Source organism: Doryrhamphus excisus, chromosome 5 (genome assembly GCF_030265055.1).
Source record: "Doryrhamphus excisus isolate RoL2022-K1 chromosome 5, RoL_Dexc_1.0, whole genome shotgun sequence".
In the NCBI taxonomy this organism is placed as follows: Eukaryota; Metazoa; Chordata; class Actinopteri; order Syngnathiformes; family Syngnathidae; genus Doryrhamphus; species Doryrhamphus excisus.
In genome coordinates this window covers 26,705,197-26,730,077 of record NC_080470.1, presented here as the reverse complement: position 1 = coordinate 26,730,077, position 24,881 = coordinate 26,705,197, and the positions used below count along the sequence as shown (strand labels likewise).

Sequence of the window (24,881 nt, the reverse complement as noted above, 5' to 3'; positions counted from 1 at the left end):
GTTCCCATATTGGAAATATTGTCACGCTGCACAGTGACATGTGTTACCTTGTGTGTCGGGTTGGGGGTACGCCCAGTTCATGTGGTTATTAGGACTCTTACTGCTCTCTGTGTGCATCTACAGATGTGGACCTCCTTGGAGTTGGGCGGAGCTACCTGACGGGCGCAGCTGCTGACAATCAAGCTAATTTCCGGTTCCCTTCTTTAGGCACTGAGCTGCGGCAGGAGGGTGCTGGATTATTCCTTTGTGGACGTGACAGACTAATTCCTGTACCTCCTCCAGCGTTACACACGCCTCGGCCACGCACCCTCCTACCCGTCCGGTAGCCCGCTGGCCTCTAAGACTGCTCTGTTCTTCCTTGTATTTTGTGTTGTGCCTGCGTGCACCCTTCCACGGAGCTCCCTTTTTTGTGCTCCGGCGCCTTTTGTTTATTGGGTCTCCTCACCTGAACTATTAAAGCAGCTTGACCTTACCTGAGCTTGCTGTGTCCTGCATCTTGGGATCCACCCTCTCCGCCACACGGTCAGAACGTGATAAATATGGGGTGCATGCATTTTACGGCAGGGCAGATTTTTGACCTGCCGAGATTTGCATGCACCCCCTATTTGGACCAGCGTAATTTCTACATGTCTATAGTTCACATGATTTACTTTAAAGACATCCATCTCTCATGTGGACTTCATCTTTGGACCAAAAAAGTTCCCATGTTGGAAATATGGGTTGCATGCATTTTACGGCAGGGCGTAATGTAATGAGCAATGTTGGGGGAGGGCACTCAGAAGGTGCTGTATGTGTGTCTTTTGCACACTGGCTGTACAAAAAATATTACTGGCCAAGCTAGTTACTGCTGGCTCATATTGAGGTCATGACCCTTTTCTTGCATTTTAACAAAGAAAGATTTCACACACTCACAAACACAAACTCTGTTTTTAGGAGTCTTTGGGGTCTTCATATAAATCCAGTCCTGATTTGAGAAGTCCAGATATAATAGTTTTTGAAGTGGAGCAGGTCTAAAATGAACTAGATGGAAAGAAAATGTGCAAATGTGACTTTATTCACAAATACAATAGTCACCTTCAGGAAAGTGCAATGTCTTACATGAAATGTTTTCACATTAAGAAGTGTCACCAAATACAGACCGAAAACACTAAGATTCATCATTATGTGACCTTCAATTCTATCTTATGTATATTTAAGTACTGTATCGGAAGCCAACTTCAGCATCGTAACATACTGTTGGAAAAATAATTATTCTCATATATATATTTCTTCTGAATCCAAATTGCGTAGTTTACATCCATCTTGTGTTCATTACACAGGTGTCAGAATGTACTGTCTGCCAGGCGGCTCAGCATACCATAAAGCACAATGTCCAGCATATTCCCATAAAGGTATCATTTGTTCTATTACTTTGTCCTCACTAGGGTCGCGGGTGTTCTGGTTGGTGTCAAAGCTAATTTAATGTTCCACTGTTTTTTTGTGTTTTTTTAGGTCACACAGCCATTTGTACTGGTGGGAATGGACCTCATTGGAAAACTAACCACCACAACAAACGGACACATGTATGTGTGTGTGATGGTGGACTACTTCACCAAGTGGCCACAAGCCTATCCCCTTAAGACCAAAAGGGCTGAGGAGGTCACAGAACAAATATTGAAATTTGTTCATCAATTCGAAGCACCGAAACGCATTCTCACGGACCAAGGGAGTGAGTTTGTAAATGCGGTAAGCACAGAACTTATATCTTATTGGGATCTATTCTTCTTCTTTCTATTTGTGCTTTTCCCTTCAACTACCCTCATGTCCTCCTTCAATACATCCATAAACCTCCTCTTTGGTCTTCCTCTACGCCTCCTACCTGGCAGCATCCTTCTACCAATATAGTCACTATCTCTCCTCTGGACATGTCCCAACCATCTCAGTCTGGCCGATAACTGACTTTATCTCCAAGGCCTCTAACATGTAATGTCCCTCTGATCTTATCCATCCTGGTCACTCCCAAAGAGAACCTCACCATCCTCATCTCTGCTACCTCCAATTCTGCTTCCTGTCTCCAGACCAAACAGCATGGCTGGTCTCACCACGGTTTTGGATACCTTTCCTTTCCTTTTAGCTGAAACTCTTCTATCACACATTATTACACCTTTTTGGAATTTATTACTATGTGTTTAAAATAAGGTTTCTTAATATGTTATGCAATTGTCTGAAATTGTATATGTGTTACCAGGTCAATAAGAATGTCTGCAATATTTTGGGGATCAAAAGAAGTTTGTGTGCCCCCTACCATCCTCAAACCAATGGTTTGGTGGAGCGCATGAACGCAACCATCCAGAGGTAAGTAATGTCACCTTGTCATCCAAGTTGTCCCTCAAAAATTATATTGTTGAATAGATTTGCAATCTATTTTTTCTCTTTTAGGGCTCTTGGTAAACTGGTAGGGTGCAAACCAGAAATGTGGGACGAATATTTGGATGCTGTTATGTTTGGGTTGCGTACCAAAAAACAGATGACAACCAAATTCTCCCCCTATTTTTTGATGTTTGGCCGTGAAGCCCGGTACCCAACAGAAGTTCCAGAGGACTTTCTGGTTTGTGAAATGCACTATTAAGTTTAATTACATTATGAAGAATTGATGTTGTTATTATGAAATTGAAGAAGTAATATATTTCCATGCTGTTTTCTTTCATATTGAATGTATTTGTAGAATGGAAATGTTGCATGAGCTACTGTCTATTTTACAGATGGACAGTAATGTGGAGGATTACATTGGAGCGGAGACAGTTTGCGAGGACATTAGGCGGCTTGATGTGATCAGGGACATCAAAAACGTGTCCCGATCTCAGCAGAGAATGGTGCAACAGAGTAGTTCAAAACGGAAGCAAGTCAGCTTCGCAGAGGGTGACAGAGTGTTGAGACAGAATGTGAGGAGCCAACAGCGTAAGGGTGGGAAGCTGGAGTCTAATTTTCTTGGGCCCTTCACCATCACAGCCATCAACGGGAAAAGTGCTGATCTACTTGGCGACAATGGAGTTAACTACAAGAAAATTAGTGTTACGGGTCCCAGGATATGGCACCACAGTAGCAAGATACAGTAGTCTGTAAGGACAGATATGGGTGGACAGCAGTGAGGACACGGAGCAGCAACGTCTTCGTCCAGATTGCGTCTCTTTATTAAAACTTGATTCATTTCAAGAATTACAATGTACAATATGTATACAATATACAATAGTTGGTCACAAGTGTGTGCAGGAGCCCAATAACTACCTTCAATGAACCTGCCTGTGAGACAAGGCTGAGGGCCATTTAAACCCAAAATGGCCGCCATACGGTAACAACTGTCGTCTAAACTGCATCTGGCCGTACGTTACTAATAAGCTTGCTCTATTTTTAAAAAACAGCTTAACAATATCATGTGAGCTATCAAATATGCTTCCCTTCAACGAAATAGGAATTTACAGAGGTTGAATTCGTTCCTCTTAACAACAACTGACCTGTAAGGACAGATATGGGTGGACAGCAGTGAGGACACGGAGCAGCAACATCTTCGTCCAGATTGCGTCTGAGCGTTGGCGGAAGTCCACGCCTCAATGCAATCTTGGCACAACAGCTCCCGAGACAAAGGTTCCACCTGAGTACTGCCCCCACTGTGTGATATTATTTGTTTTACATTTTTTTTCACCGTATAAAGTCATAAAAAAAATAGATGTGTACACTTGCTTTTTTTTTTTTTTTTTTTTTCTGGTGTATGACACACTCCCCCACAAACAAAAGTGGCTCCTGACACTCGACAATACTATACCCATTTTGCCCACACAAATTTGACCTACAATTGGAACATTTCTATAAGGTCAAACATCTCAACATATGTACATGGAATTGTCTTCAAAGGTTACATGCGACGGTAAGTATTATGTCAATAATAGCTAACTGGCTGTGAGGCAGGGACGTGTAAATATGGAATTGTGACTGGATGTTGGAATGTATAGGGATAAGTTGGAATGGGATGCATATGCGTGTACTGCAGGGGGTGGATCTCAACTGCGCTGACGGCGGGACGCAACTCATAAGCTGGTTGTCCAAGAGATGGGTACGTGAACACATAGCCTGGTCTACGTTCTCGAGTAGACTGTCTCAGCGGTCTAGGGCTGTCCCTTAACGTGTCCCCTTCCTGGCCCTGGTGACCATCTTGGACATTGGCTTGCTCAGCTTCTGGTTCTTGCCCCGGTACAGTCCCATTAAACCCTCCTTGTCCCTCGACAGAGTTTCTGCTCCTGTTGTCACAGTCATAACTAGATCCTTGGGGTTGGTCAGCCATTGCCTGTTCAGGCCTATTCTGTGTCCCTTGTGCCACAACCTGACTTTGGAAGTCTCTCCTCCTATTCTTGTCTGCCGCGGGGACCCGAAGCCAATAGTGACATGGATTGCTGTCCTCTTCATCATCACTCTCATCGTTAGAGTCGTTGTCCGACCTTTGTGCTTGCCCATTGTTCGGTACACTGTTTGGGATCCTTTTCACTTTCTTTAGTGACTGGGGTGCATTGGCGGGGGTACTCTGAGGAGTCTCAATAGGCAAGTCATTAACTTGTAACAACAAGTTTCTGTGCAGCGTGCGGGTGCAGCGGCCTCCAGATTCTGGGCTTACCTTGTAGACAGGGTTGCTGCCTACCTGTTCCCTTACGACATAAACGCTTGGCTCCCAGTAAGGTCTCAACTTGCCAGGCCCGCCTCTCTCGCTCAGATTGCGCACAAGGACTCTGTCTCCAACTTGAAGAGTCACTCCTCTGCATTTCTTATCGTAATGTCCCTTGCCTTTAGCACCTGACTGTTGACTGTTGAAATTGGCAATGCGGTACGCCTCACTCATGTTTCTCGCCCATTTCTCTGCGTAAATTCTTGGACTGTTAGCTTCTTCATCTGTCATGAGCCCAAAGAGAAGGTCAACCGGGAGACGAGGGTGTCTGCCATACAACAAATAATGGGGGGAAAAGCCGGTAGCCTCATGCTTTGTGCAATTGTATGCATGGATGACATGGGGTAAATGGTCCTTCCAGTGTTCCTTCTCCTTGTCTCCTAAGGTACGTAACATCTGCAACAGTGTGCGATTCAGTCTCTCAGCTGGGTTGCACTGGGGGTGATAGGGGGAAGTTCTTGAGTGCCCAATTCCTGACAGCTGTCTGAGTCTTCTGAACATCTCATTTTCAAACTCACGGCCCTGATCATGGTGGAGTTTGGCGGGGTATCCGAACCTTGGTATAAAGTCATTAAACAGACGATCCGCTGCCGTTTTGCCTGTTTTGTTGCGGGTAGCATAGGCCTGTGCAAAACGAGTAAAATGGTCTATAACAACCAAGATGTACTCAAATCCTCCACGGCTAGCTTCTAAGTGTAGGAAATCAATGCAGACAAGCTCAAGAGGTGAGTTGGATGTAATATGACTCATGGGTGCTCTTTCATGCAATGCAGGCTTTTTCTGTTTGATACATGGACACTTTCTGGTTACATACTCCTCAACTTCCCTTTTCATGAAAGGCCAGTAGAACCTGGACCTTGCCAAATTTAACACCTTTTCGACACCTATATGACCCATGTGGTTGTGGAGTTGGGCTAGAACTGTCTGCTTATAGGTGCCAGGGAGTACGAGTTGTTTTCTTTCCGCAGTCTTCCTATAAAGGAGGCCATCCTCTACGTGCAGTCTACTCCATTCCCTTAATAGTCTCCTGGTGTTTATGTCTGTTTTAAGTTTGTCCAGCTGTGAGAGTGGCATGTCCTTTTCTTTAAATCCGATCACTTGTCCGATTGCTGGATCTTTTCTCTGCTCTTTAACCAACTCATCATGACTTATCTGTTGCAGTGGCTCCATTTGTGGCTGACCTCCAGATGTTAAGTTGAGGGCCGCAACCCAGGCCACATCACCTTCCTGGGCTCTCCGGCTCCCCTCCCATACTGCACCAATGGTCTCTTGGGAAAGTTCCTCAGAACACTCCTTTATTAGGGATCCAATATCTAATGGACAACGAGACAAAGTGTCTGCGTCAATGTTTGCTCGGCCAGGTCTGTATTTTATATCAAAACGGAAATCTGCAAGCTGACCCACCCAGCGATAGCCCACAGCGTTGAGCTTGGCAGTGCTTAGCACATATGTCAAGGGGTTATTGTCGGTATATCCAGTGAAGTGGGGTGCATAAAACAGATAATCCCTAAATTTGTCACACACCGCCCACTTGAGAGCCAAAAATTCAAGCTTCCCACTATGGAGGTGGTAATTCTGCTCAGCTGGGGTCAGTGTGCGTGATCCATATCCAATGACCCTCATCTTCCCATTTTGGTTCTGATAAAGGACTGCCCCCACACCCTTCTGGGAAGCATCTGTGTGCAGAATGAATGGGCTTTCAAAATCAGGGTATGCCAGTACGGGGGGTTTAGTCAGCAGGTCAATCAAGCATTCCAGAACCCTTTGATGATCCTCACACCAGTTCACTGGGGTCCGAGATGACTGCTGGGCGACATTTTTCCTCATACGTGACACATTGGGCCGTGCGTTGAGAGTTCTCACCTGGAGCAGGTCATACAAAGGTTTTGCTATTCTAGAGAAATCTTGCACGTATGTTCGATAATAACCCAAAAATCCCAGCAGCTGTCTGACCTCGCCGACTGTCTGTGGTGTCTTGTTTTTCAATGCTCGAACAGCTTCGAGGTCTTTAGGATCGATCCTCACTCCCTCACCATGTGTCATACACCAGAAAAAAAAAAGAAAAAAAAAAGCAAGTGTACACATCTATTTTTTTATGACTTCATACGGTGGAAAAAAAGAATGTAAAACAAATAATATTACACAGTGGGGGCAGTACTCAGGTGGAACCTTTGTCTCGGGAGCTGTTGTGCCAAGATTGCATTGAGGCGTGGACTTCCGCCAACGCTCAGACGCAATCTGGACGAAGACGTTGCTGCTCCGTGTCCTCACTGCTGTCCACCCATATCTGTCCTTACAGGTCAGTTGTTGTTAAGAGGAACGAATTCAACCTCTGTAAATTCCTATTTCGTTGAAGGGAAGCATATTTGATAGCTCATATGATATTGTTAAGATATTTTTTTTAAAATAGAGCAAGCTTATTAGTAACGTACGCCCAGATGCAGTTTAGACGACAGTTGTTACCGTATGGCGGCCATTTTGGGTTTAAATGGCCCTCAGCCTTGTCTCACAGGCAGGTTCATTGAAGGTAGTTATTGGGCTCCTGCACACACTTGTGACCAACTATTGTATATTGTATACATATTGTACATTGTAATTCTTGAAATGAATCAAGTTTTAATAAAGAGACGCAATCTGGACGAAGACGTTGCTGCTCCGTGTCCTCACTGCTGTCCACCCATATCTGTCCTTACAGACTACTGTATCTTGCTACTGTGGTGCCATATCCTGGGACCCGTAACAAATTCTGGGGGCTCGTCCGGGATCTCTCGTCCACTTAACTGGAGGAGCAGGTCCAGTGATACTAGAACCACGGCACCAGCGTGACAAGGTGTGACTGTAGCCAAGAAGCAAGCCAGCAGGTGTCCCCAGTGAGCAGGATTTGAGCGTCACAAAGGGAACCGGGCTGCTTGATCGGAGGCTCCACGTACACAGGTCACCACAAGAGTGTATCTGATTCAACAGATCCACATAGCACTGCCAACCCCTACACCATGTCAGTCATGCGTAACGAACTGGTGTGGGGCATTAAGAAGAACTTGTTCAGACTTTCAAGCGCTGACCTCTACCAAGTAGCAAGGAGAATCGCAGCTGATGGACAAGACACTGTCACGCTAAGCGAAAGTGATGATGAGAACTCCATGAACTATATCACCACTCATCTGCAGTCCCACACCTTACTTGAACTCGAAGATGAAGGTATGGGTCAGCTGTTAACACTGAATGATATAGTATGCAAGATGGTGTCCGGTGCTGCTACTGGTTTACCTGCTAACGTAGATGTTGATATTACGCATGCTTTATCTCGCTCCACCTTATCAACTGTAACTGCAGAACACACCCCACCACCATCACACCCACATTCATACCACACTGCTACACAGCTAGATAACCTCAGCAACACTACTAACATCACTCAACATGAGACAACCGCACAGTCAGTAGGAGAACTAAGGCGGGTGTATGATGAGTTAGGTGAAAGGATAAGAAGGTATGAGGCTGAAGGTAGTCGCCAACCCACTACGCTTGGCATGTCCAGACCACAGCCAGTTACTGAGGGAATGGTCTCCCTAAAAGACTTACCATACCTTCAACGCCGTGAGTTTAAAGTACATGGGGGCCAAATTGCAGACAATACTTCAGACATTACCTATAACAACATTAGCAAACAAATTGATGAGGGTGTTAGAGAAGGCTTTACAGGGACAGAAGTAGTCAGGGGTGTGTTAAAGATTGTCAAACCCGGCACCTTTAGGGATATGCTGGCAAACAAAGATGAAATCAGTGTCCTGGAACTCAAGGGCTTTCTTAGGTCTCACCTCGGCGAAAAGGCAACCACAGAGATGCTCCAGGAGCTAATGTGTTCGAGACAAGCCGAGCAGGAGTCACCCCAGCAGTTCCTGTACCGCATGATCGGGCTGAAACAAAAACTGTTATTTCAGTCAAAGCAGGTCAGTACCGACATTTCCTACGACCCAAAGACCATTCAGGAAGTCTTCCTCCATACCGTCTACCAAGGCTTAGGAACAAAACACGCCGAGCTTCGACAGAGACTGAGACCTCTCATTTCAAACCATCAAGTGAGGGATGAAGAAATTCTCAGCCATGTCACGAAAATTCTAAATGATGAAAATGAACACCTACGTAGACTCGGCCAAACATCCCGTCAGAGAACAACGCAGGCTAACAGTGCCAGAGTAGAGACAGAGGGCCGGCAGATGTATGAACAAGGCAAAAATGGAGCTGGAAAAGACACAAACCCATCAACACTGGAACAACTTAGTAACCAGGTGGCGAACCTGACACAACTAGTGGCAGCACTGATGGAACAACAAGCAGCCAATGTTTATGGGACCTGTCCCTCCATGCCATCCAAGCCTGTTATTCAGAAGCCACTAACCCCGAGTCCAAATCAAACAAAAGCAAGGACAGCCCTCTGCCCTAAGTGCACTGAACAGAATATGCCCGAGTGTGACCACTGCTTTGCCTGTGGACAAGCGGGGCATCGAGCGGTGGGATGCTTGAAGCGGACTAGGTTTCAGTTAAACGGGGGAGGGCCTCTGACAAGGGACAGCCAGAGGCCAATGCACAACCCCAGTTCCCATCAATAAGGCCAACCTCTAAACGCGGGGCCAAAAGGACCATAAACATCAACCAACAGGCTGAGGTACTTTCAGACCATGATACCCCCATCTCCAGAGCACCTTTGGTAGGTAATAGGAGCCTGTTGAGATGCCTAATAGGGGGGTACCCAGTGAGCGTCCTATTTGATTCTGGTTCACAGGTGAGCATAATTGATCGTGATTGGGCTGACACCCACATCCCCAACTATGCAATAAGGCCACTAAAGGAACTGATTGAGGAGAACCTTGATGTGTATGCTGTAAACGGACAAGCAATCCCCTATGATGGATGGGTTGAACTCACTGTCAACCTGTCAGGCAATGATGATCCCAACCTCACTATACAAGTGCCTTTCTTAGTCAGCCAGTTACCCCTATCTCAGCCACTAGTAGGAGCGAATGTGCTTCAGGCAATCATCAAGAGGCAAGAACTATACGGGGAAGCTGTGGCTACAGTTACCGGCCTTCTCTGTCGTGCATTCCAGATGGAGGCAGATGACATCAAAGCTATGGTCAACTTTCTCCAGCTTCCCCAAGAAACGCCCTGCGACCCAGTTACAGTGAGGGTTGGAAAAGAAAACATCAGTATTCCAGCTGGAAGAACTGTGAATGTTTGGTGTAGGATACCGCCAAATTTTTGTACCTCAGACCCCCTTGTCCTGTATGAACCCATGGATGATGACAGAGCCTTAAGACAATGGAGTGTAGCAGAGGGAGTCTTGGCGGTCAACAACACCCAACGGCCTCATGTGAAAATACCCGTTGCCAACTATACGAAACATGAGATCACCATACCAAAAAGAACCATCTTGGGCACAATACAGCACATTGACAAAATCATTGTGACAGATACACCAAATACACAACAGACTGAGCAGACCAGAGTAAAAGCTCAGACAGAGGAAGTAAAGGTAGCCCCTTCAAACAACCCAGTTGAGCCGTGGGTGCCCCCTGTCGATCTCAACCACCTGAATGCTGAACAACGAGAAGTGGTGAAGAAAGTGCTCATTGAGGAGTCAGGCGCTTTTTCTTATAGTAGTGATGACATTGGCTGTATACCCTCGCTGCAAATGGAGGTCAGAGTCAAAGATGACGTCCCAGTTCAAAAGGCTTATGCATCGATCCCCAAACCCCTGTATAAAGAAGTGAAGGAGTACATACAGGAGCTGTTGGTGAAGGGTTGGATAGTAAAGTCCCGGTCTTCTTATGCAGCCCCTGTAATTTGTGTAAGAAAAAAAGATGGTACCTTGAGGCTATGTATAGACTATCGACTGCTAAATAACAAAACCGTGCCAGACAGACACCCTCTTCCCAGGATCCAGGACCTCACTGACTCACTGGGGGGTTACAGCTGGTTCTCAATTCTCGACCAAGGAAAAGCTTACCACCAGGGCTTTATAGCAGAGGGATCAAGACACCTGACGGCCTTCATAACTCCTTGGGGTCTTTATGAGTGGGTCAGGATCCCATTTGGGCTATCAAATGCCCCCGCCGCCTTCCAGAGGAGCATGGAAGAGATGCTCGACACCCTGCGGGACGAATGTTGCATCCCCTACCTCGACGATGTTTTATGTTTTGCCAAGTCCTTTGATGAGCATGTGGAGGCGCTGCGCAAAGTCCTGCAAGCCCTACAACGACATGGAGTCAAGTTAAAACCAGAGAAGTGTGAGTTATTTCGCCAGGAGGTCCGGTATGTGGGTCGATTAGTTTCAGCAGAGGGAGTGAGGATCGATCCTAAAGACCTCGAAGCTGTTCGAGCATTGAAAAACAAGACACCACAGACAGTCGGCGAGGTCAGACAGCTGCTGGGATTTTTGGGTTATTATCGAACATACGTGCAAGATTTCTCTAGAATAGCAAAACCTTTGTATGACCTGCTCCAGGTGAGAACTCTCAACGCACGGCCCAATGTGTCACGTATGAGGAAAAATGTCGCCCAGCAGTCATCTCGGACCCCAGTGAACTGGTGTGAGGATCATCAAAGGGTTCTGGAATGCTTGATTGACCTGCTGACTAAACCCCCCGTACTGGCATACCCTGATTTTGAAAGCCCATTCATTCTGCACACAGATGCTTCCCAGAAGGGTGTGGGGGCAGTCCTTTATCAGAACCAAAATGGGAAGATGAGGGTCATTGGATATGGATCACGCACACTGACCCCAGCTGAGCAGAATTACCACCTCCATAGTGGGAAGCTTGAATTTTTGGCTCTCAAGTGGGCGGTGTGTGACAAATTTAGGGATTATCTGTTTTATGCACCCCACTTCACTGGATATACCGACAATAACCCCTTGACATATGTGCTAAGCACTGCCAAGCTCAACGCTGTGGGCTATCGCTGGGTGGGTCAGCTTGCAGATTTCCGTTTTGATATAAAATACAGACCTGGCCGAGCAAACATTGACGCAGACACTTTGTCTCGTTGTCCATTAGATATTGGATCCCTAATAAAGGAGTGTTCTGAGGAACTTTCCCAAGAGACCATTGGTGCAGTATGGGAGGGGAGCCGGAGAGCCCAGGAAGGTGATGTGGCCTGGGTTGCGGCCCTCAACTTAACATCTGGAGGTCAGCCACAAATGGAGCCACTGCAACAGATAAGTCATGATGAGTTGGTTAAAGAGCAGAGAAAAGATCCAGCAATCGGACAAGTGATCGGATTTAAAGAAAAGGACATGCCACTCTCACAGCTGGACAAACTTAAAACAGACATAAACACCAGGAGACTATTAAGGGAATGGAGTAGACTGCACGTAGAGGATGGCCTCCTTTATAGGAAGACTGCGGAAAGAAAACAACTCGTACTCCCTGGCACCTATAAGCAGACAGTTCTAGCCCAACTCCACAACCACATGGGTCATATAGGTGTCGAAAAGGTGTTAAATTTGGCAAGGTCCAGGTTCTACTGGCCTTTCATGAAAAGGGAAGTTGAGGAGTATGTAACCAGAAAGTGTCCATGTATCAAACAGAAAAAGCCTGCATTGCATGAAAGAGCACCCATGAGTCATATTACATCCAACTCACCTCTTGAGCTTGTCTGCATTGATTTCCTACACTTAGAAGCTAGCCGTGGAGGATTTGAGTACATCTTGGTTGTTATAGACCATTTTACTCGTTTTGCACAGGCCTATGCTACCCGCAACAAAACAGGCAAAACGGCAGCGGATCGTCTGTTTAATGACTTTATACCAAGGTTCGGATACCCCGCCAAACTCCACCATGATCAGGGCCGTGAGTTTGAAAATGAGATGTTCAGAAGACTCAGACAGCTGTCAGGAATTGGGCACTCAAGAACTTCCCCCTATCACCCCCAGTGCAACCCAGCTGAGAGACTGAATCGCACACTGTTGCAGATGTTACGTACCTTAGGAGACAAGGAGAAGGAACACTGGAAGGACCATTTACCCCATGTCATCCATGCATAGACATGGAACGTGATGTCTTGTATAAAGCCAAGTTTATTGCCGCTGTTTATTGCCGTTTGTGGAGGAAGCGTGAGGAGGAAAAGAGGGTGCTGCTTAAGAAACTGTCTCAGCTGGAGGAGGCCTGGACCCAGAAAGACAAGTTCATCCACTCCAGTCGTCTGATTGTTAAGTTCCGTGAGGATCATATCAATCATCTTGAGAAGAAACTAAAGGCAGGATCTGCCTCCCTTACGAACGAGGAGTTGCAGGCTCACATTGACCAGCTGAAGCAAGAGAATAAGATTTTACGAGACCAGGTTGACCATCACCCGAAGATGACTCGCTATGCAGCGGAGAACTACAGCCTCAGACAGGAGAATCGTCAACTTCGCTCCCTTGTCTCGGAGGGGAACTCTGAAGAGGCTGGAGCACAAGTTGCTGCCAAGCTGGAAGAAGAATTCCAGAGGGCCATCGAAACGGAAAGCATTGCAGGAACAGGTGCTTTGACCTCCGTGGCTACCGATGCTCTAACTGCATCCGCAACGGAGAAGCTGAAAGCTCAGCTGCTGCAGAAACAGTCGGATCTCACAGCGGCTCTTCAGGCCTTTGAGGAGTACAAGGAGATCACCAAGAAGCAGATGTCTCAGTTGGAGTCTGACAGAAGATACCTTGACAAGTCCAACAAGCATCTGGAGAACATTCTGGAAGCCACCAACACCTACAAAAAAAAAGAAGTCTCTGAATTGAACAGAATTCACGTGGAAACTCTGAAGATTCTCACCACTCCCACCAAAGCGTACAACCTGCGCTCCCGTCTCGTGCCCCTGGCCAGCCCGGAACACATGACAGGCACCGACAATAATAACGCAGATGACATTTGGGCCGAGCCCCCTCCGTCAGACATGACTGAGATGGCGCTGACCGAAGAGCTGCATCAAGTCCAGGAGCAGATGAGTCACGTGCAGGCTCAGCTGGGGGAGGAGGAGCTAAAGAACAGGAACCTGATTCAGCAAATTGCAAAGCTAGAAGAGCAGATCCATGTACTGTCACAGGAATTTGGACAAAAGGATGAACAACTGTCAACTGAGCGCGCCAACAAGATCAGAGATCAGCTCAAACTGCAGGAAACGATCAACGGCCTGCACCGGAACCTTCAGTCTGAACAGGAAGCTGCAGAAGTTCTGAGAAGTGAGATCCGTGACCTACGTCTGGTGCTGCAGTCTTCTGACAAAGAGCTGGCCGTAGCGAAGAAGGAGCTGGGAGACAAGCAAAGCGAACAGCAGAACAAAACAAGCCAACTCTCCAGCAGTCTGATCACCACTCGGCTCCAGCTCGACAAAGTCCAACTGGAGTGGGAGCAGCTCCTGGAGCAGCATCGGACTCTGCAGGATTCCTTCGACCAGCTCCAAGCCGAGGCCAAGTTTGACGCGGATCATGCGAGACAGCAGCTGGAGGACGGGCAGCAGGAGATGGGTGTACTGCGGGCCCGGGTTGCAGAATTAAACGGTTCCCTGGAAACGGAGAAAAAGCACACTAGTACTTTGACCTCCCAGTTAAGAGAGAACAGAGAAAGTACATTAAAGGAACTTGGTGAAACTGCTCAGGAGAACACACATCTTAGGAAACAAGTCTCGGACATGAGCGTACAAATCCAACAGCAGGTATCCAAATTTGATCACCTGGAGAAGAATCTATCCACTGCCAAGGAAACTATAAAAGGCCTGGAGCAGAAGATTGAACAGGACAAAGATGTCGTTGTTGATCTGATCAACCAAACCAGAGACCTCCGGAGTGAGCTGAGTCAGAAGGACCAGACCATTAGCCATCATTTGGAGGATATCACAGACCTCACAGCCAAGTACAACACTGCAATCCTGGAACGAGAGGATGTCAGCCGGAAGAACTCAAAGATGCAAGCAGAAGTCACAGAACTGAAGGAGACATTAGAGAGGAGCATTGCATCTAACAAAATAGAGGTTGAGGTGTTGCAGGAGGAGATGATTTATGCCAACGAGGAAGTGGAAAGACTCACAAAGGTCTTAGACGAGCAGAGCAGTCTCCTCCAAGCAGCTCAAGAGCAAACCGCTCAGAAGGACATCCTCATACAGACTCTACAGCAAAAGGTGCAGCAGCAGCACGACGCTGTGGAACAAACCATAAGAAATGGAGGTTTCAAACTTGTCGAGTCAACGCCTAAATCCATACTCAAGACCCCCAGCACCCCAGGGAGCTTCAGAAGGGACCTGACCCAGGTCCTGGAAAGCCAGGAGAGAGAACTGGAGAATCGACGGTCCTCCATGATGACCATGGAAATCCTCTTAGTGGAGCTGAATGCCGAGAGAGCTGCCAAGAATGAGGAGATTCAACGGCTCAAAACACAGTTGACTGAGAAAGAAATGGCCCGCATGGAGATTCAGGGTTTGCTTGACCAGTTTTATACCAAAAGGAGTCAGCTGTCTCAGAGCGGGAATGCAAACAGCGAGGAGCTCACTGACGGCATCAAGCAGTCCATCCTTAAAGAGCTACACAAGGAGAAAGAAGAGAAGGAGAAAGTGATGCAAAGGCTTTTGGACACTCAAAAAAAATGCAGGCACAGGAATCAGTATTGGCCCAGTCGCAGACTTGTGTTCAGGAGTTGACCACGGAATTGAGGAACCGCTGTCTGGAAGTCCGAGAGCTGAGCCTGCGGGTACAGGACGAGGACAAACTTCTCAAGGAGAATGAGGTTCTCCGCAAGCAGAATGTTCAGCTGTCAGAGGAGAACGGAAAGCTGGTATGACATTAGCATAGACCACCTGAAGCATTTCAGGCAGGAGACTCCACGGATTCCACATAAAATTGGAGCACTGGAGTGCCAATCCGCTGCCACTGCTGTCAATGTGCCAGGCGTGTCTGTCCTCACTGCCACTGTCCTCACAAGACCTACAGTCATTGTCGTCCTCAAAAAGAGACCTTCAGCCCTCTCCACCACAGCCGCTGTCCAAGCTGCCTCTGTCCCCGCCGCCACACATGTAGCACCTGTCCTGGCTGCTCCTGTCCCTTCGACCACTGTCCTTGCCACGACACCTGCAGCCACTGTGCTGACTGCTTCTGTCCCTGCGGCCAATGTCCTCGCCGCAACACCTACAGCTATTGCCCCAGCTGCCTCTGTCCTCGCTGCCACAGGACCAACTGCCCCAGTCCACCCAGTTGCTGTCCCAGGTGCAGCAGGACCGGAATATCAAGACTCTGCAGCTGAAGGACATGTCCTGTCCAGAAATTTGTGGCACATACAGTGACACAGAAGTACAGAAATGTATGTTTATTATGTTTATGTTTGCCTTTACACAATAAATCTGGTATGCATGGATGTTTAAATGTTTCCAAGTCAGTGTTCAGTCTTGTAACTGTGATTAACGTATACGTTTCACTTTTGTAGATCTAGAAGCAGTGTGGACTGGGAACCACTCTAGTGACCATGTGCTGCTCTCAAAAATAGAAAAGTATAAACTATTTTGTTGGGACATTGCTCGGATCGCTCCTGGCAAAGAGCTTGAGAGTGAGGTAATAATTCTTTACTTTCGAATGACAGACTTTAGATTAAGTATATCTTGGATTGAGAGTACTGATCAAATGTGTGCGTGTATTTGTTTTTTAATTAGTTGTTCTTACTAGGCACCTCTGGGCCATATTTTAATCCATGAATACATAAATGAGTGTTTAAATATGTTTCTGTGTTGTGTGGAAACAAAATGTTATCTTTTTGTTGTCTTTAAGGTGATAAATGCATATCTAACATTGCTTGTCCAACGATACACCAATGCCAACAGCGGTGATCAAGCTGCTGTCATTGACAGCTATGAAATGACACGTATTTGGACTCACAACACCTCCAAGCTCAAAGTTAGTAGAGAAAATATTTTTCTAATTAAGTAATGATTACACAATTGCTTTATATAGTCACATTTTACTTTATTATCCTTCAAGTTGTTTGTTTGGATTGATTTTCAGATGGATCCGATGCAGTTCAATATTATTGTGGGGATTTTTAACCAACATCATCACTGGATGTTAACGGTAAAGCTTTGACTGTCGCTTTGAATACCTACATATAAAATAGTCCTTATTGGGACTGATATGAAGTGTATGATTACAGTTTATGAAACATTTTAAACAAATATTAATCTGTTCATTCATTGTCTCAATTGGTGGTAGTTGTAGTGGAAAAGTTGTAAAGTTGTTACCTTCCAAAAGGTCATTTATCCTCATGAAAAGAGGACCTTGTTTGTGGATCCATTTGGGGAAACTGACGATAAAATAAAAAGATGCCTGGAAACAAGAAGGTAAGAAGAACTTAAAGAAAGCAGTTAAAAACATCAATCTGGTATAGACAAAGATGTATCATTTCTTCAAAGGGCATTCATGCGGAAGAGGGACTGTAAGGTGTCAAGGTGGACATGTGGTACCCTTCCTCATGGACTTCAGGGTGATGGCACATCATGTGGTATGTTAGCCTTGAAAGTGAGTACAGTTGCAGTTTCATATAGCCAGACTTTTAATGTTGACTTAATCAGTCTGTCTTATGCACACATATATTCATAACAGATTTTCAGCTTGTATTAGTCCTGTCAATGTCTGTAACCCCCCCCCCCCCCATGTACAAAGTATCACAATTCATTGGGTCCATATCTAATAACTTGTCTTCAGTTTGCTCAGTGTATCCTGGAAGACCAGCCCCTGACCTTAGATACCAGCAAAGGGGCTGTCAACAACATGCGAGAAGAGATTGCCAAAACTCTTCTCCGTGAATCAGGTGTGCTACCGTTTGCCTTCTTTTGTTTGTGTTAAAATTCATTATCAAAGGGACAGTTTGTGGATTTTTTGTCAAATTAATTAACGTTTTTTTGTGTGCGTGTATGTTTTTTTTTAATTAGAATCCCTCAAGAACCTGTGCCACCATTGTGGGTCTGAGGAAACGGATGACATGCTATGGGTAATGACATTAAATTGAACATATCAGAACACATACAGTACTTAACAAGCCAACTTGTACTAATTGTACTTAGTACTATTGTAGTGATAGTAATGCCTACAGTAAAAGACGGATGTGAATAACACCTTAAATGTTTGTCATTTTCAGATTGGCTGTGACAACTGCAGCAGGTGGTACCACCACAGTTGCTTAGGTCAGCCACCACTTGATGCGGACTATCTCTGTCCTCTCTGTCTGTAAGGCGGGCAGAAGACCATTGAGTGTGTGTTTATGTGTTTTGCTGATGGATCATGTATATTTCTCTACTGTATATAGTTTAAAACAATTTTCACACAATTCAAATATTTTCATATAAAGTTTTCGTATAAAACATTTTCCTGCTCCTATTTCTTTTAGGGCACATTTTGTGCACACATTATTTTAAAAGCAAATTGGCATACTGCCGTAAAATGCATGCACCCCGATTTGCTCTTGAAGAACTTTTCTGTTCAAATGATGAAGTCCACATGACAGGTGGGTGTCTTCAAAGTAAATCATGTGAACTATAGACATGTAGAAGTTACGCAGGTCTAAATAGGGGGTGCATGCAAATCTCGGCAGGCACAAAATCCGCCCTGCCGTAAAATGCATGCACCCATATTTGCTGTTAGGGAACTTTTTTGTTCAAATGATGAAGTCCACATGACAGGTGGGTGTCTTTAAAGTAAACCATGTGAACTATAGACATGTAGAAGTTATCTTAGTCCAAATAGGGGTGGATGCAAATCTGCCCTGCCGTAAAATGCATGTACCCCATATTTCCTATATGGAAACTTTTTTGTTCAAATGATGACATCCACATGAGAGATGGATGTATTTAAAGTAAATAATGTGAACTATAGACATGTAGCAGTTATCCTGGTCCAAGTGGGGGGTGCATGCAAATCTCGGCAGGTCAAAATCCACCCGCTGTAGAATGCATGCACCCCATATTTCCTATTGGGGAACTTTTTTGTTCAAATGATAGACATGTAGAACTCATCTTAGTCCAAATAGGGGGTGCATGCAAATCTCGGCAGGCACAAAATCTGCCCTGCCATAGAATGCATGCACCCATATTTGTTGATGGGGAATTTAAAATTCACCAAATAACCATTGTGTTGCCACATAATGAATGAATGAGTGGAGCCCCCAAGTTCAACACTTTTATTTTTCATTTTACAGTCCAAAGTATGTCAAACGGGTGAGATCGACTGTTGCATCATGCCTCATTCACTGTCTGTTAACAACTCTTCCTTGTGGTTTGGTTGGTTTGGTCATATTTGTCATTAGTTATGCAGAAATACCTAAATGGTGGAAGAAATGTGTTACAAAGCGCCACAATTACATTGTAAATGTCTAACCCGCTCCACTCACCGTATTCCTGGATACGCATGCGTCAAATGCTTGACATACCTAACAAATACCAAGCCAATCGAAGTTTTCATATACTGTGTACTTTAGGTATCTCATAGTAAATGATAAAGCAGACAAAAAGTATAATATCTACGTAATCTAAAGTCCTGTGGCGAAAAAAACCCGCAGCGTCACATATTTTCGGTTTTTACTGAGCGTGCGCGCTCCCGCGAGGTGGATGCATATTCCGGCAGGCATGCAAAACTCGGCACAACACCGGCTTCTCCTCAAGATGATGGCGGATCTCGACTACATCATCCACTTGCTACCCGGCACAGTGGTGATGTTTTCGGATATCTTGCCCCGTTGGAACTGGCGTTACCAGACGGCACCCACAGGACGTGGACTGGACAATGCGAGGAAAAGGATTAACCGAGTCCTTGGCGGCTTCCTACGACAACGCGGCATGAAGCGCATCCCGCATTCCAACATCTCCGTCCACGACTTGCTTGCCGACGGTTGCCATGTCAACGAGAGGGGAAATGAGACGCTCTACCTCAACTTCCGCCGAGAAATCGCTGCAAATCTGCAGTAGATTCACCACAACGGCTCTTTTAAGAGCCAACCACTTTTCCATAAAGAGCAAAATGTTCCAATGCATTCCACACACCGCAACGCACTGCTTCAGAATAAAACGTAAACAAATGGTTTCAATCAGAATGATGTACAAAATACTACGCTCAGAAAATGACCCAGAGCTTAAGCTTGGTGACGTAGACCGTCATGACGTGCCCCCTTCGCGGCCAAAGGGGTGGAGTTATGAGAGGTCTATGGTACAGTTTCCGGCAACACAACACCAGCGAAGGTATCAAGACGAGCACGGCAAGTTATATGGACGACAATACATCGGTAAGTAGAGCACTTGCAATTTTTAAACTAATAGCGACCCCGTCTTCCTTCAAATACGCTGGGTGTTGTTTTTTTAATGTCACCACTATTCTGTTGTGCGTAAGCTAACTTTAGCTATGTTTGCTAGCCACCAAATTGCTCAGCTAACATGGTTCGTTGGGCGAACATACTTTAACAGGTAACGGACCATCAAACCGGAAAAGTGAAGCTTTTAACCGCGCTCTCTTTCTCTATGTGTGTACGCCGTGTTTTGCTTGGTTTTACTTTGTTTTTGTAACATGACGTGATGTCGATATGCTCCGATGGGAAGCTCTTGTGGGAACAGCCGAGCTACTTCCGGAGCTCATTACAATTATAATACAAGAGTATTCAACATTCGTTTTCTACCGCTCACCCCCACGAAGGTCACGCGGGGTGCTGGAGTCTACTTGGAATTAAATTTGCATGTTTTTGGAATGTGGGAGGAAACCGGAGTACCCGGAGAAAACCCACGCATGCACGGGGAGAACATGCAAACTCTACACAGAGATGGGCAACAGTGTTCATTAAAATTATTCATGGTTTTATATACAAAATATTAATTCGAATTATGAATTACTGCATGTTTTCCTATAATTATATTTGGAGATTAATTAATGTCAATGTGCATTTTTGGCAGGCGAGTGATTAGCATGCAGACCTCACAGCTAAAAGATGCCAGTTCAGGGGTGCTCATTAAGTCGATCGCGAGCTACCGGTCGATCGCGGAGGTGGTACTGGTCGATCGCTGGTCGATCGCGGCGTGACATTAAAAAAATAACATCCCAGCATCAATGCCGTCACTTGATTGATATACAGGGCAGCCATTCAGATGACAACTGAATGTTGCCCTTCGGGCGACCAATCAAATCAAACAACGTCTCTAAGTGCAGCAGAACTTACGATGTCAGCCTATCATCCATCCCTGTTACTTGATTGACATACAGGACAACCAGTCAGATGACAACTGAATTTTGACCTTTAGGTCACCCCTCATGCGTAAACAACGATGCAAAGTGCTAAGCTAGTCGGCGAATTGCGAGATTTTAAGCCCTCGCTAAAGTTTATGGTCACTAAAATGAGTGAAGGAGCTGGACCAAGTAAAAAGGCAAAAACATATCACTTCCATACGGAATGGGAGGTGGACTTTTTTTTTCCACAATGTCTTTTTCGAAGTGCGTTTGCCTGGCTAACCTGGCTATCAGCAGCTACTGTCCGGACTATGCATCCCTGGCTGGTTCAATTCAGTGCAAGTCATCAAAGTAAACTCAGGTAATTACAAAAAATGTTAATAGTTAATTATGTGTGTTTTGCAATATTGGCTCATTTGGTTATGTAAGGTACATCAACATACATTGTACGTACAAATAATCCTCAATACATTTGAAAATAAATAGATGTTTTGCATTTTTGTAGTGGGTAGATCATTTTGACTCGGTCATTTTAAAAGTAGCTCGCATGCTGAAAAAGTGTGAGCACCCCTGTGCCAGTTCAATTCCACACTCGGCCATCTCTGTGTGGAGTTTGCATGTTCTCCCCGTGCATGCGTGGGTTTTCTCCGGGTACTCCGGTTTCTTCCCACATTCCAAAAACATGCTAGGTTAATTAGCCACTCCAAATTGTCCATAGGTATGAATGTGAGTGTGAATGGTTGTTTGTCTATATGTGCCCTGGGATTGGCTGGCCACCAGTCCAGGGAGGCCCCCGCATCACGCCCGAAGACAGCTGAGATAGGCTCCAGCACCCCTTGCGACCCTTGTGAGGATGAGCAATCGAAAATGAATGCATGAATGAATGTGCATTATAATTCTTTCTTTAGAACTGTGGATTTAAAACGCAATCCAAAAACTATGTACATGAAATTACACAGCACTTTTAAAAACAAACCATCCTAACACTGTTTATGCTCCTTTTTAAGGTGGCGGCCCGTGGCCTGGCAATGTAGGCGCTGCACATTGGAAGATACTTCAAAAGGGGAGCTTCTCAAGCATTACCAAGTCAAGCACAGTATTTATGGTTGGGGCTGTAAGTACCCTGTCTTCATTTAAGATGTCCTTGCTCCCTTAAAACATGGAACAGTGGTGAAGTGGTATTCTTCCTCGCTATCCTCCAGGAGCTGAACCAAAACCAACTAATCACCAATTAAAGAAGAGAGACAGCCCAGTCATTAAGGACTTGATGTGGAGAACTTTTGCACATAGAGGAACATACGACATACAAATGAGCATCAGTGACATGAAGCACAGGTGGCCTACCTTGTTTAATGTCTCACAGGTGAGTATTTGGATTTTTGTGTTAAACACATTAAGGACTGTAAACAACTACTGTATGTTTCACAGTTATACTTAAGTATGCACTTCACTTTTTGTTGTCACTGATTTTTTGTATCTTCTTTCATATCTCTCTTTCAGGAGAGGAAGGTGCCAGAAGGGAGGTGAAAGGACACCAAAACTGATGTCCTTGTTTCCAGCAAGGAAAAGCGATGTCAGAGCAACAATTCAAGCACAGACGAACATTCTACTTCAGGTATTAAAACCATCCTCCACCTATTAAATTTGTACCTTACCTGCAATAGTCATCATTCCACCTGTCTCATTCACATTTCTCTCCATTCTCTGTTCACATCATACAGCTGACATTTATCTTTTCTGACTCTCCCTCCTATTTATTACTCATCCTTTCCTCCATTCTTTCTCAAAGGAGCTGTACGTATGTACAAAATGCACATCAAGTAAATAAAATATCGCAAAATATGTCTGTCATCAGAGACTAAGAAAACATATTCATTTGAAATAAAGATGTGACAACAAGCCTTCTGTAGGTGCACAGCGCACAGACACAATGTCAGGGCAGGAAAAGTGAAACAATAACCAGCACAGCACCTGAGTGACATGACCTCTGCTTTTAGTTACTGTGACTGAAAGTAAGAAGCAAAATAGTCGTCCATCCTACCCGCTTAAGCCACAGAAGCCTGAACCAGATATCACTGTGACAACAGATGCTACCGCTTCGTTCCTGCTGCTAGTTGCAATACAGATTGTTTTTTATTTCACTCCAGCAACAGCCACAATAGCCACAATCTTACATACAGCCCCTTGAACAGTTTTTGGTTTTTCTTCCTTAATTTTCTGTTTCCAATCTCTCACATCCTTTGCACACCGCACCACAATATCCACTTATATTCATGCGCCTGGCAAATTTTTAGGTTTTAGTTTTTTTGCTGACATCACTACTTACAAACTTCCCTCTCATGCAAATTCTATTGAAATGTTTGAGACTTAAGTTTTTCCTGTGAATCAAAGCACTGCTTCAATGTTTCTGTCCGGCAGATGGAATCCAACGTGAGCAGACAAGGGACGTTGTCATCCGATTCCTTATTGACTATCTTGCTGAACATGCTAGTGCCCTTTTCAAGGACTTTGAGGTTGGTATACTACTGTACTTTTCATGATTTTCAAGGTTTGGCCAAATGTAATCTCGAAGTGCACAGCAGCAGTACATTTATATTTACAGTTAATTTATCTTTACTGCACACCAAGATGGAGCTGTTTTTTGTATGGTGTAAAGCAGCTGTGGACATTAGAAGACAGGAGGTGCTACTTGTCTTGTGAGATGCACGTTTAACGTGAGCATTTAACAGCTGCCTTTACAATGTCTGCAGGATGCTGGGGATGGATCAACCAGCATTCAAGAGCAGATGGCAGATGAAGTGATGGCGATTTACCTGTTGCGGAAAGATGGGTCAGTAGATGTCGGCATAGTGATTGAGGGCAGCACTATCCTCTGCACTCTTAAGGATCTTAAGAGGTACCCAACGTCCCTCTAATACAGTCTTGAGGTGTTCCAGAAAGTACTACTGGATCTGGATTTATGAAAACCTTTCAAAAACAAACCATCCTAACACTGTTTATGCTCCTTTCTAAGGTGGCGGCCCGTGGCCTGGCAATGTAGGCGCTGCACATTGGAGGATACTTCAGAAGGGGAGCTTCTCAAGCATTACCAAGTCAAGCACAGTATTTATGGATGTGGCTGTAAGTACCCTGTCTTCATTTAAGATGTCCTTGCTCCCTTAAAACATGGAACAGTGGTGAAGTGGTATTCTTCCTCGCTATCCTCCAGGAGCTGAACCAAAACCAACTAATCACCAATTAAAGAAGAGAGACAGCCCAGTCATTAAGGACTTGATGTGGAGAACTTTTGCACATAGAGGAACATACGACATACAAATGAGCATCAGTGACATGAAGCACAGGTGGCCTACCTTGTTTAATGTCTCACAGGTGAGTATTTGGATCTTTTGTGTTAAACACATTAAGGACTGTAAACAACTACTGTATGTTTCACAGTTATACTTAAGTATGCACTTCACTTTTTGTTGTCACTGGTTCTTTTGTCTCTTCTTTCATATCCCTCTTTCAGGAGAGGAAGGTGCCAGAAGGGAGGTGAAAGGACACCAAAACTGATGTCCTTGTTTCCAGCAAGGAAAAGCGATGTCAGAGCAACAATTCAAGCACAGATGTGATGAGCAGGCACAGCAACAGCCACAATAGCCACAATCTTACATACAGCCCCCTAAGTGTAGAAGTTCATGTGTTGATGTTTCCATAAGTGTCAGAATGTCATCAAAATGTCCTTCTTTGTGCATTTGAGCCACATGCTGCATCCATTTCAGCCATATACTCATATGCTCATGTTGATGTACCCTGAGGTTATATATTTCAAATAGAGATTTCTCAGACTCTGTTAGTAGATATGTTATATTTTTGTCAAAAATGACAGACATATTTACTGCATTTTTTTCATGGTTTGTTTCATATATTATATATTATATACAACAAGAGGTTCCCGCACACTGTGTGGCTCTCATTCATTACTTTAGTTAGGTAACGTTTCGG

General features: G+C 45.1%; 2 long non-coding RNA genes and 1 pseudogene across 3 annotated transcripts; all 3 read left to right on the top strand.

Annotated features, from left to right (window-relative positions):
• The first annotated feature begins 7,683 nt into the window (after positions 1–7,683).
• Positions 7,684–15,907, top strand: LOC131129487 (kinesin-like protein KIF15-A; annotated as a pseudogene).
• A 6,198-nt stretch (positions 15,908–22,105) lies between these two features.
• On the top strand, positions 22,106–23,729 carry LOC131129744 (uncharacterized). 2 transcript variants are annotated; one of them, XR_009129879.1, is made up of 4 exons: positions 22,106–22,260; positions 22,398–22,512; positions 23,316–23,410; positions 23,648–23,729. It is a non-coding gene; the product is annotated as an uncharacterized LOC131129744 (long non-coding RNA). The 2 variants fall into 2 exon arrangements; XR_009129878.1 differs by lacking the exon at positions 22,106–22,260 and having other exon boundaries at positions 22,381–22,512.
• A 205-nt stretch (positions 23,730–23,934) lies between these two features.
• LOC131129745 (uncharacterized) lies at positions 23,935–24,727 on the top strand. Its single transcript, XR_009129880.1, has 3 exons — positions 23,935–24,017; positions 24,106–24,266; positions 24,406–24,727. It is a non-coding gene; the product is annotated as an uncharacterized LOC131129745 (long non-coding RNA).
• The last annotated feature ends 154 nt before the right edge of the window (positions 24,728–24,881 follow it).